Genomic DNA, 12845 nt, shown 5'->3' on the forward strand with positions numbered 1-12845 from the left:
TGACCATCTTTGCAGTTGATTTGGTTGGATATATGGACAAGTTTATCTGTAGTTGAAATTCCTGGATGAGGAGCTACTGGGGTTTGTACAGAAAGTGAAAGTTGCTCAGTAATGTCCAACTCTTTGCAACCCCATGGACTATATAGTCCATGGAATTCTCCAGGCTGGAATACTGGAGTCGGTAACCATTCCCTTCTCCAGGGGATCTTCCCAACACAGGGATCAAACCCAGGTCTCCCACATTGCAGGCAGATTCTTTACCAGCTGAGCCACCAGGGAAGCCCAAGAATACTGGAGTGGGTAGCCTATCCCTTCTCCAGGGAATCTTCCTGACCCGGGAATCAAACCGGGGTCTCCTGCATTGCAGGCAGATTCTTTACTAGCATATCTAGAAAACGTCAGAGCAAATGGAAGAAAGTAAGTAACAGTGGAGTAAGTTAATAAGTGGTGGTGCCATCTGTGAATCTGGGCAGTTTAATTTCAGAATACAAGCTCTTAACCGCCCCCAGCCTGCAATTTATTCCTTTCTTTATTCTTTCCAGTTGAAACTAATTATAAACTTTAGACAAGGGAAATATTTTGAATCTCCTTTCAAATATTCACTTCTGGTTATGTGATCAGAATGCCATGAGCGCTGTGTATCAAGAAGGCTGAAGATGCGCCTGGGCTCTGACAGCTTCCAGGTGAAGTGTTTGCACTGAGGGCTGATGGATCCTTAGTGACTTTTTACCTGATAAGTCTAATAGTTAAGGTGTGACGCACTTCCAGCTGCTGTAACACAAACCCAAATGTGTCTAATGGCTCAAACACAATAGATGTTTATTTCCTGCTCATAGGAGGCTGTAAACACCAGTGTGCTCTCTACACCTGCATCTCCACGTCTTCTCTGGAAACAGGTTCATCAGTACTATTTTTCTAGATTCCATGTATAGGCATTAATATATGGTATTTGTTTTTCTCTTTCTGACTTACTTCACTCTGTGACATACATACATTATCATATGTAAAATAAATAGCTGGTGGGAATCTGCTTTATAACATAGGGAGCCCAGCCTGGGACTCTGTGATGACCTACAGGGTGGGATAGGCAGGGCAGGGAGGCCCAAGAGGGAGGAGATATAGGTATAATTATGACTGATTCACGTTGATGTATGGCAAAGACCACCACAGCATTATAAAGCAGTTATCCTCCAATAAAAAAAATTACATAAATAAATAAAAAGGCCCTAAATGGGATCTCCTCCAAGCAGTGATATGGGGACACAGGCGTCTTCCACTTTAACTCTAGCATCTTCAACAAGTGTGGCCTCTGTCCATCTATATCAAACCTATGGTCATGACGAGGACTTTGTACTGTCCTACATGTTCTCTCCTGTGACCTACCTGGCTTCACAGTATCCCAGCCTGGTTTGTTTCATTTGGAATTTTCTAAACAGCAATACTGAATTTGTGATAGAATGCAGTAGAAAATCAGAATTTGTTTTACTGACTTGCACTTCACACAAACATTTGTAAAACTTAAAGTTGTTTCTTCAGATACTGTACTTAAAAAATATCTGCACTTTTCACTTCTCTCCTGAGTACAGCCCAAGCCAAGGGCACCACTGAAAGCCTTGTTGGTCTGACTTTGCCAGGGAGGGGCTGTCCTCTTGAACGGGCCGTCCATTCTGCCAGAGGGAAATACAGTATTCTTTGTGGGTTTCCTCAGTGGCTCAGTGATAAAGAATTCACCTGCAGTTTAGGAGATGCAGGTTCAATCCCTGGTCGGGAAGATCCCCTGGAGAAGGAAATGGTGACCCACTCCAGTATTCTTGCCTGAAAAATCCCATGGACAGGGGAGCCTGGGGAGCTACAGTCCAAAGGGTCGCAAAAAGTCAGACCTGACTGAGCGACCAAGTACAATATTCTCTGAGGCCATTAACCACCTCCCCTGAGAGTCTGAACATCTTTAAATACTATTTAATATTTGGAAAATATTTTGGAAATATTTTGAAAAAATACAACTGTTCCATGAGCACAAATGGGAAGCTTTCTTTGTTTTTAACAAAGTGTAAGTATTCCCTACCCTCAATGACAAAAAATCAAAGCCTTCTGGGGGAAATGTGCCATTTCTGCAACAATGAATGGGTGCGAACCTGCTGCCTTTGGCTGGGACAATGAAAGACAATCTCCAGGTTTAAGTTAATCAACTTTCCAAGTCCAAAAATCACATGGAGTTCAAGTCAAGCTGTTGTTTTTGTTTTGAGGTCTGCCCACTTGGCCACGTTCAGTGTCACACAATGCTTGGAGCCACGAGGGCGACTTCTCAATACTTGACAATGTGTGGTCCAGCCGGAGCTGGGCTAGGATGGTGTATGTCCAGGCATGTGCCAGATTCCTTCAAGCAGATGCTTTGTCTTCCATCACTGAGCTGGTCATGGGGACAGCAAGTCATTTCCAACAAGGATGTATAGCAAAAACATTTTTTAACCTGAAGACAACTCACAAGCATTTGTGAGAAGTCTCAGGACATCGGGCTTCCCTGACGGCTTAGACAGTAAAGGATCCGCCTGCAATGAGGGAGACCTGGGTTCAATCCCTGGGTTGGGAAGGTTGCCTAGAGAAGGGCATGGCAACCCCCTCCAGTATTCTTGCCTGGAGAATCCCATGGACAGAGGAGCCTGGTGAGCTACAGTCCATGGGGTTGCAAAGAAACATGAGGATGCAGAGGTGATGAGATGAAGCCCCTGCATGTGATGGGCTCAGGGCATCTCCTGGACGCATACAGACGCTTGACTCTGGTGCAGGGTGGCACTCGGCCACGGCAGGGAAGCGACGAGCCAGCAGCACAGCGGGTGAAGTTACCATATATTGCTGCCCCTGCTGGAAGTCTGCCCTATGCTGGAAGTCCGGGGCAGCAGGAGACACTGTCTCAGGAGGAGTCAGTCTGGGGCGATGGGTCATCTTCACCACCAGCCGTCTGGCTGACAAGTCTCACTGGAGAGCAGGGCCTCGGAGCATCTTCCAGGCATGGACCCAGTGAAAACAACATCCGTAAATCACTCAGCACAGTGTCTGCCCTCAAACGGATTCCTCGCTTAAGAATTGATACTACTTTGATTATCTAAATTGAGCCCAAAAAGAACACCGAGATTTTTTTTAGCAGCAGACCATCTGGACCAAACTGCCAGGCCAGGTTGCTTTGGGGAGACGTTTTGGTTGTTTCAGCCTAACTACACAGCGTGCTTCAGGCAGTATCGCAGTAGTCAGCTTTGGGCCCTTAGGAGAACATCTGGGGAAGCTCCTGGATTAAAATCTGCAAGAAATCAGTGACACAGGAACATGTTTTGCTTTTGTGTGTGTGTGTGTTTTCATCATGTGTTAAAAAAATTTTTTTTTGCTTGCACTGGATCTTCACTGCTGCACGCGGGCTTTCTCTCATTGCAATGAGTGGGGACTAATCTCCAGTTGGAGGTGCAGGGCTTCTCACTGCGGTGACTTCTCTTGTTAGCACAGGCTCCAGGTGTGCAGGCTTCAGGAGCTGCAGCACACAGGCTCAGTAGTCGTGGCTGCTGCCCCACAGCATGTGGGATCTTCCCAGACCAGGGATCATACCTGTGTCCCCTGCATTGGCAGGCGGATTCCTAGCCACTGTGCTGCCAGGGGGTCCTAGAACATGTTTTAAAAAATTGTTTTCAAGTGAGCAGCTGTGCGCGCGCGCGCACACACACACACACACACGCATACACACAAGCACGCATATTTTCTTTTAACCAAGGAACTGACCAGACCAGTTTTATATAATGTAAACATCATACCCAGTTACACATGAGAAGTGAAGAGAATGCCTCAGTGGGCTTCTGAAGTTTACAGCCATCCTTGTGAGCAGGTGTCAAAACTAAACCGAGTCTGAGCTGCAGTGTGCCAGGCCATGAAACCAGAGCCGAGTTTTCCGTGGAACCTGGCAGGGCCGCCACCTTTCACCACTGCTGAGAGGAGGAAGATTGCCCAACTGCTCTGAAGTTGCTGACAGTCTTATCAGGCACTCCAGCCGTAGGCTGTCAGGAGCAAGTTCTCAACTTACCACGACAAGGAAGATGTTTTTCAAATAGTAAACAGTGCTCGGGTCATCTTGCAGAAGCCCATGTCAACGTGGTGCAGCCAAACCCTGGAAATAACGTCTTCCAGCTTCCCTGATCTCAGCCTCTGTGGGAATACAATTCAAGTTCCAGCCAGGAACCTGACACACCCAAGAAGGTGTGTCCAGCTGGCACCTTGAAACTCCAAATAAACATCTTCTGCTCCTTCCTCTGGTCACTGGAGACTGGAAACAGCCCAAATATCCGTCCTTAGAAGACTGGTTACATTAATGATGGTGCATTTAAACAGGGGAATGCTGCACAGCCATTTAAAAGAATGGGATGTACAGATATGGTGTGGACCCCCCACTCCAACCAAGATACATTCTGGAGGGGAAAACACAAGACTCAGAACAATGAGGGTGGTATGCGACCTTTTGGCAAAATGAAATAAAACAGGAATGCCTTATGCGCACGTGTTTTATTTTGTGCTTCATGTATCATTTATCTAAAAGTAAAATACATTTTTCAGCTTTATTGAGATTTGATGTATATACCATGAGATTCTCCTCTCAGCAGCACTCTTTGATGGGCCCTGTCAGCTGATACAACGTTTCAGTCCCCCTGTGAAGTTCCTCCAGACCCCTTTGCAGACAGTCCCTGCCCCTTGGCCCCTAGCAACCATTTGTTTGCCTTCTATCAACATAGTTTTGCCTTAAAAATAGTTTTAAATTTAAAAAGAATTTAGAGACTTCCCTGGTGGTCCAGTGGTTAAGAGTCCGCCTTGCAATGTGGGGGACCCAGGTTCAATCTCTGACAGGGATCTAAGATCCCACATGCCACAGGGCGACTAAGTCTACTTAGCCACAAGTACAGAGTCCGCACGCCACAGCTAAAGTTCCCGCAGGAGGCAACAAAGATTCTGTGTGCTGTAGCTAAGCCCCAGCCAAGTAAATAAGCAAAGATAAATAAAAAAGGATTTAAAGCCAGGTAATGAACATCTCACATGCTAGTAAAGTAATGCTCAAAATTCTCCAAGCCAGGCTTCAGCAATATGTGAACCGTGAACTTCCTGATGTTCAAGCTGATTTTAAGGCAGAGGAACCAGAGGTCAAATTGCCAACATCCACTGGATCATGGAAAAAGCAAGAGAGTTCCAGAAAAACATCTACTTCTGCTTTATTGACTATGCCAAAGCCTTTGACTGTGTGGATCACAATAAACTGTGGAAAATTCTGAAAGAGATGGGAATACCAGACCACCTGACCTGCCTCTTGAGAAATCTGTATGCAGGTCAGGAAGCAACAGTTAGAACTGGACATGGAACAACAGACTGGTTCCAAATAGGAAAAGGAGTACGTCAAGGCTGTATATTGTCACCCTGCTTATTTAACTTATATGCAGAGTACATCATGAAAAACACTGGACTGGAAGAAACACAAGCTGGAATCAAGATTGCCGGGAGAAATATCAATAACCTCAGATATGCAGATGACACCACCCTTATGGCAGAAAGTGAAGAGGAACTAAAAAGCCTCTTGATGACAGTGAAAGTGGAGAGTGAAAAAGTTGGCTTAAAGCTCAACATTCAGAAAACGAAGATCATGGCATCCGGTCCCATCACTTCATGGCAAATAGATGGGGAAACAGTGGAAACAGTGTCAGACTTTCTTTTTGGGGGCTCCAAAATCACTGCAGATGGTGACTGCAACCATGAAATTAAAAGACAATTACTCCTTGGAAGGAAAGTTATGACCAACCTAGATAGCATATTCAAAAGCAGAGACATTACTTTGCCAACAAAGGTCTGTCTAGTCAAGGCTATGGTTTTTCCTGTGGCCATGTATGGATGTGAGAGTTGGACTGTGAAGAAAGCTGAGCGCTGAAGAATTGATGCTTTTGAACTGTGGTGTTGGAGAAGACTTTTGAGAGTCCCTTGGACAGCAGGGAGATCCAACCAGTCCATTCTAAAGGAGATCAGCCCTGGGATTTCTTTGAAAGGAATGATGCTAAAGCTGAAACTCCAGTACTTTGGCCACCTCATGTGAAGAGTTGACTCATTGGAAAAGACTCTGATGCTGGGAGGGATTGGGGGCAGGAGGAGAAGGGGATGACAGAGGATGAGATGGCTGGATGGCATCACTGACTCGATGGATATGAGTTTGAGTGAACTCCGGGAGTTGGTGATGGACAGGGAGGCCTGGCATGCTGCGATTCATGGGGTTGCAAAGAGTCAGACACAACTGAGCGACTGAACTGAACTGAACTGAACTGCAAACCCATCATCACTTAAAAACATAAATAATTCAAAGCACAAGCCCTGGAAACAGCCTATCGCTAGTATCTACATTGGAGAATCATTTAGTTACTTTAGACAATGAACGTGCATCACTGAATATAAACTTCTCTCCTAAGGAATTCAGGAATTAAGAGGAGGAAATGAATGCGTGGACACCACGGTCCTCTGTTTTGCTAAACAATTCAACAAGTATTGACCGAGAATGCACAAGGTTCCTTTTAACATTGCTCTTTGAGGTTTATTTTATTGTGTCCATGATTGTTCTAAGAGATATGAAAATAGTAAAGTGGTTTATAATGGGAACTGTGGGTCTCTTTCACTGAGCAGATGAGAACATGATGTCCTTTGAGCTCTGAAGTCTGTGGATGTGACTCCACAGGCTGGGCCCAGCCTTGTGCATCTCTGTATGCCTGCACCTGGCCTGGACCGAGCTCACCATTCCCTGGAGGCACACGGCCACAGTCAGCCTTCTTACAAAGGCAGCACCGCCCTTCCAGTCCCAGATGCTTTGGGATCCCTGGGCCCCGGTGCGGACGTGGCTAAGTGTAAGAACTATACCACCCACAACCAGTCCTGAAAACGGCACAGAAATAGCATCAAGCAGCCCCGATCACAATGATGTGAATCTCTTAAGGGGGTGGACCCCAGCTTCCTGAGGAACATGCACTTGGCCAAGAAGCACAGGAAGAAGGGCCTGAAGAAGATGCTGGCCCACAGTGCCAAGGCCATGAGTGCATGTGCTGAGGCTGTGGAGGCTCTCACGAAGTCCAAGGAGGTCAAGTCCAAGACCCCAAAGGGTGGCTGCTGCACGCTTAGTCAGCTTACCTACATTGCTCACCCCTAGCCCAGGAAACATGCTTGTGCCCACATTGCCAAGAGTCTCAGGCTCTGCCGGCCAAAGTCCCGGGCCAAGGCTCACACCAACGCCCAGTCACTGGCAGCTGCGCCTGCGGCTCATACTCTGGTTCCCAAAGGTGCCCAGGCACCCACAAAGGTTCCAGAGTAGAGGCCTGGAGAAGGAAATGGCAACCTGCCCCAGTAGCTTGCCCAGAGAATCCCATGGACGGAGGAGCCTGGTGGGCCACAGCCCACGGGTTCCCAAAGAGTCGGGCATGACTGCAGCGACATAGCACAGCACAGAGGCCTTTATCTGCCAGTGTGAGGACAGGAGGGCGGGTGTGATCCCCCTGCTGCTGCTGTCTGCATGTCACCGCTCCTCTGCTGTTTGTACAAATGAACCCGAGGCAGGATCTGTCAAAGAACAAAACGGCTGCAGCACCAGTTGTCTTTGGGCCTTCCGCGTCTCTTGTGTGTGCCCTGGCCCTCCTCCTGCGGCTTCTTCATTGCCCTGACCCCTGCCGCCGCCCCACACCAGGGCAGTTCCACCCTGGAGTGAGGTTGTTCTTGGTCACCCCCAGGCCCTTTGTTTATAACTGTGGTCGATGTCCAGTCCTTCCTGGTGTACTGACTGATGATTGCAGTGTTTAGTGTATGGGCTTAAAGTGTGGCCCTGTTCTTTAAGGAGTCTGGGAAGCTCCTGTGCTGGCATTGAAACCATCTGTGTCGTTCCAGGAGCTCCAGAGAGCTCTGGTTCCATAGTCCTTTATGTCTCATCGCAGAGAAGAATTCGGGGAGAGCAAAGTGATAGGTGAGTGAAAGTGTTAGGCGCTCAGTTGTGTCTGATTCTTTGCGACTCTACGGACTGTAACCCTCCTTCTCCAGGAGATCTTCCCAACCCAGGGATCGAACCCCGGTCTCTTGCATTGTAGGCAGATTCTTGAGCATCTGAGCCACCAGAGAAGCACAAAAAGTGATAAATAAGAAGTGATTTGTTAGAACAGGATGTGAGGTTTACAAGGGGATGGGCGAGAAATGCGTGCCCTGAGAACTTACTGGGCTACGGTTTTTTATAATCAAAAGAAAAGCGGGGAGGAGGAGAACTTCTTTATCTTTCTTGAGTAGACATTATGCTTCCATCATCAGCTCCTCCTCCAAGTTGAGCAGGGGAGTTTTCTTGTCCCTACATGGTCAAGCTCGGTCCACAAATTGTTTTTGTGTGTGTGTGTGCAAAGAGCGTGTCCTAACTTACTGAGCTCACTGGGCAGGATGTGGGGCTCCCTGGCGCCATTGTTTCATTGTCTGGGGGCACGTCTTATGCTTCTGCTGAATGGTTCTGCTGCCAAGCAAGCCTGCTTGGTTTTGTGGTTAAGCAAACCAGCTCTCTTGAGTCATCATTAACTCACAGGGGTCTCCATATTTTTCCTACTTATAATCCCCTAGTGGGAGTAACTATTTAATAACCGGTTTTGTCCCTTCACTGTTTCCCTGTCAGAATGGCTGGCGAATTCTTCAGTTGCTTTTGGGGGCTGAAATGAGGCCCTGTCCTGTGGCCTCCCGTCCCTCCAGACTTCCAACAATAGCCTGAAGCATTCCCCAGCCCCGGCCCGACCACCACGTGTGTGCTCAGCCACTCATTTGTGTCTGACTCTGCGACCCCAATGGCACCCCACTCCAGTACTCTTGCCTGGAAAATCTCATGGATGGAGGACCCTGGTAGGCTGCAATCCATGGGGTCGCTAAGAGTCGGACACGACTGAGCGACTTCACTTTCACTTTTCACTTTCATGCACTGGAGAAGGAAATGGCAACCCACTCCAGTGTTCTTGCCTGGAGAATCCCAGGGACGGGGGAGCCTGGTGGGCTGCCGTCTATGGGGTTGCACAGAGTCGGACACAACTGAAGCGACTTACCAGCAGCTGCGACCTCCATGGACTGTAGCCCGTCAGGCTCCTCTGTCCATGGGATTTTTCAGGCAAGAATACTGGCGTGTGTTGCCATTGCCTTCTCCAGGGGATCTTCCCAACCCAGGGATCGAACCCATATCTCCTGTGTTGCAGGCAGATCCTTTACTGCTGAGCCACGTGGGAGGACCCACTCAGCCTCTCCGTGGGGATGCTGTGTGTGTGGGCGCTGCTTTTTTACTCCCGAGAAAGAGGATGAGGAAAGATTTGCCCTCTACTGTAAGAGGCTGGTTTTCCCACACCAACCCAGGGAATAAGGTGGGTGGGGTGGCGAGGGGGACAGGGTTGCGGTGGGGCGGGGGGTGCCTTCTCCATCAGGCCCTGCCTGGTTTCTGAGCCAGTGCATGAGGGAGCAGCTTTACAGCTCTGATGCCTGGAAGGACAGGTGGGAGTCTCCTACCAGGAGAAGGTATTTCCTCCCTAGCTAACCAGAGGTCTGGGTTGAGATTTGAAGGCCAAATAAAGAGGAAGGAGATTCGGTAGCGGGGGTTTGGGGAACTCTCCTTAAACATAGGTGTGATTTCGCCCATGAGTCCCACTGACAGTGGCCTGCAGAAGTGAGCCTCTCCAGCCTGGGTTTCTGCAGATGCTTTTCTTCCAAGACCTGGCACTAGCCCTGTACACCCAGTGCTTCATTCCAGAATGATGGCTGCTTTTTGTCTGCCACTAACTCAGCCACTAGCCTCCCATGCCCACGGCCCCTGGGCAAGCCTCACAAAGCCACCCACGTCTCAACACGCCAGGTTCCCTTTTCTCAGGTCCTTGTCTAGAGTCACTGCCAAAAAAAAAAAAATCACACAGAAGAACCGCACCCCAAACATTTTGAATTCCGGGGAACTGTCAACTTTCAGTTTAAATCCAGAGCCACATTTGCAAATGATTTTGAAACAAAGTGCCTGTTTAACTATTTTAAAGAAATGCCTGTCCCTTTTGATAGCCTGAAGAGTCTCTAGCAAGCCAGCCACTGAAAAATGTTTCATTCCGTTTCGCTTGGAGAGAGTAGACTGTGCCCATCACCAGGCCCCTGGCTGGCCGTGTGTGGAATTCTCTGGGCAGGGCTGGGTCTGCCATGAGCCAGTGTTCATGTGCTAGGCTCTGATGTCAGGCTGCAACCTGGCCCTGCCTCTTACTAATCACACGTGCCTGGGCAAGTTCCTTGACCTCTCTGAGCCTCGGCTTTGTCATCGTTAAAATGCGGGTTAACGTTCGAACCTGCTCCGTGGGGTGGCTGTGGGCATTTTATCAAGTGCAAGCACAGATCCTGCGTGTATTAAGTACTCATTGTTATTCTGAAGGCTGGCCTGGTATCTAGACTCCAAAGGCTTCTCATCCAAGGAAGACTGGTTAGTTTGTGAAACAGCAACTTCCCTTGCACTCCTTTTGGATGTGAATGTGGGAAATTAACTATTTCCAGGCCGGAAGATGGCTGATCTTCCTGCCGTTGGTGAGACTTTCCCCTTGGTTTGCCAGTCCGTGAACAGACCTGGCCAAGGCCACGCCAAAGAGATTTAGGGTGGCTACACCAGTTCTTCCTCCACAGCCTGCAGGCCGTGCAGCCCCAGGTCCACTGGATTAATAACACTTTAACTTTGGTGGTGTGAGAGTCTGGCACTCGCTCCCAAAACAGGCCCTGTTCTGATGGGTTATGTTGGTACCCATGCTCAGGCCCTTGGTGTCAGCCAACAGCTACACGTACTTGATCACAAGTACTTCCTCCCCTCCTGCTGGTTGATTCCGCCAGCTTTGGCAACTTCCCGAAGGACAGCTCAATGTGGTACCTGGGGGGTGGGGAGGGCAAGTGTGCGGAGGTCAAACCAGAATCTCCCAGTTGCCTCCTGAGCTCAGCAGACAGGGACATGAGGTCACTTCTCTGAGCCTCAAAGGGATGCTGAATTCGAATGAATCAACACACGTGGAAGGACCTTAATAATAGCTGGGCAGGGCTAGGCCAGGGCAGGGGAGGTGTGGAAAATGTAAGGAAGCACTCACCCTTGCACAACCCTGAGTGTGATGGTTTGCCCCTAGGCACCTTACCTGCGCTGCCCTCTCCCAGCCCAGCCCCACCAGGACTCTGGGCTCTAGACTGAGAGCCAAGCTGCTGCGACAGTTGTTTCTCTACTTCTCACCCTCAACAACGCCCCACGAGTACTACCCCGGTGGTTATAATGTGCTAGCTATCATTACTAATATCAACAATAACATCATTGGTTGACTACCTGGCACCGTTCTAAGCAATTCGCAGGTACTTTCTCATTTAATCCTTACAACTATTCCATTATTGTGCCCCTTTGCAGGGAGGAAAAGTAAGACACAGAGAAAGTAAGGGATTTGTCTAGCGGGACACAGCTGGTAAATGGTACCAAGCCAGGAATTGATCCCAGGCAGTCAGATTCTAGCATCCAAGCTTTTCACCACGACACTGCCAAGGTATCCTAGTCCCACTGGGTGAAGCCCGAACTCCATGGCAACAACCAAGCCTGGCCCCTGCCTCTGTCTCCAGCCTCCTCGACCCACTCTCTAGGCAAACCAGACTCCCTGGAGTGGCTCCAAGGAAGGCCTTCTTCACACCTGTGGCCCTGCACCTGCCTTTCCCTCCACTGTCTTTCCTGACACCCGTTTCTCTGCAAGCAAACCCCTTACTCATTTTTCTAGACCCCACTCTTGAGTCTGCTCCGTGAAGTCTTCCTTGACCACCCCGAGACAGTTCATAGCTGACCTCAGCATCTTCAGAGTACCTTGACCTTCCTTGGTGCCCTCAAGTTGCTGACTATCCGGTGGGGTCACATGGGGCAGACAGACAGGCAAACGTACACTCAGTTCTGTGAATTCAGCAATCGCCTCCCATAAGGCAGGGGTCCTCAACCTCCAATATCCAATGCCTGATGACCCGAGGGGGAGCTGATGTAATAATAATAGAAATAAAGTGCACAATAAGTGTAACACACTGGAAGTATCCCAAAACCATCCCCCTCCCCTCACCCGCAGCCGTAGGAAAATGGTCTTCCACGGAGCTGGTCCCCCATGTGTAAAAAGGTTGAGGACTGCGGCCCTGAGGAGTAGAGGCGGGAGGAATCGGGATGGTGTGACCTGTGGGGTGGGTGCGGGGTGGGAGGGTGAACCCCCTGCCTTCTGCTGGTGTCTCTTCCTCTGCCTCTTGTGCTGTGAGCATCTACAGTCTTACAAGCTGAATTTTGTAAACCTGGCTCTAAAATCAAATCATCACTTTATTTGATGCTCAGCCAGCAAAGCATGGGTCTGCTCTGTGGAGGAGCAAACTCCAGCCATCGGCCCCGTGGACTCACTGAGAGAAGGATGTGGGTCTGCAGTGGGATATCTTCCCGAAAGAGGACAGGGCTCTTTCCCCAGAAGCAATTATTTCCTTATGGGCTTGCCTGGGAATCTGACTCCCACACGGGCTGCAACTGATCAGTCACGCTGATTCATAGTCGTACCGCCTGGCTCCTGTGTTCAAGTTCTCAACCTCCCGGGCATTCGTCCCGTGGGTCTTCGTATGTGTCTCCTGGCGCCCGGGCTGAGCCCAGACCCTGGCCGGGAGCCGTTCTGTTCATTTTCTTTGGACAGAGAGAGTGGATGAGAGCAGAGTCTCCCAGGAAACCACACCCAGAGGCAGCAGATTCTGACCCATCTAAGAAACTGTCAATCATATTTGGCAGTCTTGTAACCTGT

General features: G+C 49.2%; 1 protein-coding gene across 1 annotated transcript in view; it reads left to right on the forward strand.

The window, feature by feature from the left end:
- The window catches only part of CDCP1 (CUB domain containing protein 1), a 55659-nt gene that overhangs the window by 5872 nt on the left and 36942 nt on the right, over positions 1–12845 (forward strand). The window lies entirely within an intron of this gene.

This window comes from Bos indicus, chromosome 22, assembly GCF_029378745.1.
Source record: "Bos indicus isolate NIAB-ARS_2022 breed Sahiwal x Tharparkar chromosome 22, NIAB-ARS_B.indTharparkar_mat_pri_1.0, whole genome shotgun sequence".
Lineage (NCBI taxonomy): Eukaryota > Metazoa > Chordata > Mammalia > Artiodactyla > Bovidae > Bos > Bos indicus.